The following is a 1,049-nucleotide window of genomic DNA, read 5'->3' as shown; positions in this document are numbered from 1 at the left end:
GGTTATACATATATATAGAGAGAGACAAGTGGTTATACATATATATACATATATATATACACACACACATATGTGTATATATATAATTACATAATATACACATATATTTCAGTTTTTATATTTGGTTGTGCCTTTATTTATAAGATAATACATCATCATTTTTTAAAAATGTTATACAGACACTTGGATAACTTTATATTATGCCTTTGAGGCTAGTAATACAAGCATATTATTTAGAACTAACTTTTTAATTATATTATTTGTGTCTTACACATCCCTACTTACCTGATCTAATCAGTTACTCTTAGTAATGTAATGATTTTACTACTAAATTACTTTCCTGAAGTATACTAGTTAAATTATCTCCTCCATCTCATTTTTCTTCATATGTTTCTTGAAATTTTGTATCTTTTTGTAAAGTTTTATTAAGATTTTGGTTCCAGACTGTATTTTTTAAAGTTTCTTGGAGAATACTTACCTGTCAGGGGAGGTATCTTCCTAGGTGAGGTTTATCCATTACACTCAAGGGGTGCTGACCCCTGCGATTTCCCCTAATGTGGGAAACTTGACTGCATAATTTGTGGTAGTTGGGGACTGCGTTCTCGCTCTCCCCTGAAAATTAAAATTAAATAAATAAATAGTATTTAGTGGAATATTTGTATCAAAATGTACAGTACAATGACATAACCTTGTCCTTGTTCTGCCTTTTATAAGTTATATTTCTTTCTTTTTTACTTGCAGTATTTTTCCAAGGATGCCTTGCTGAATGTTCAATTCATTTTTAATAATAAGGGTTCTTTCTCACACATCCACTTTAAAACTGTAACATTAAGTAGTATTTGAGAGTTTATGGATTAAAGGATTCCTTGGCACATGCACATTTGAATCTGATTTTTTTGGGAAATATAAATTTTCTTTTGTTAGGTTAATAATTCATATCATCTTAGATGGATTCTAAATCTAATTACTACATATATATATAAATAATAAAAATAGACACACAGAGGATAAAGTACACACCATGAGAGGATTATATAGAAGTAAAAGAT

The 1,049-nt window shown here is 28.7% G+C and overlaps 1 pseudogene; it reads left to right on the top strand.

Moving 5' to 3' along the window:
• Positions 1–470: 470 nt before the first annotated feature.
• On the top strand, positions 471–615 carry LOC115873779 (annotated as a pseudogene).
• The last annotated feature ends 434 nt before the right edge of the window (positions 616–1,049 follow it).

The sequence above is a fragment of the Echinops telfairi genome, unplaced genomic scaffold (genome assembly GCF_000313985.2).
Source record: "Echinops telfairi isolate 266 unplaced genomic scaffold, ASM31398v2 ScPeMD7_7469;HRSCAF=8507_1, whole genome shotgun sequence".
Taxonomy (NCBI): domain Eukaryota; kingdom Metazoa; phylum Chordata; class Mammalia; order Afrosoricida; family Tenrecidae; genus Echinops; species Echinops telfairi.
This window is presented reverse-complemented; position numbering and strand designations above follow the sequence as displayed.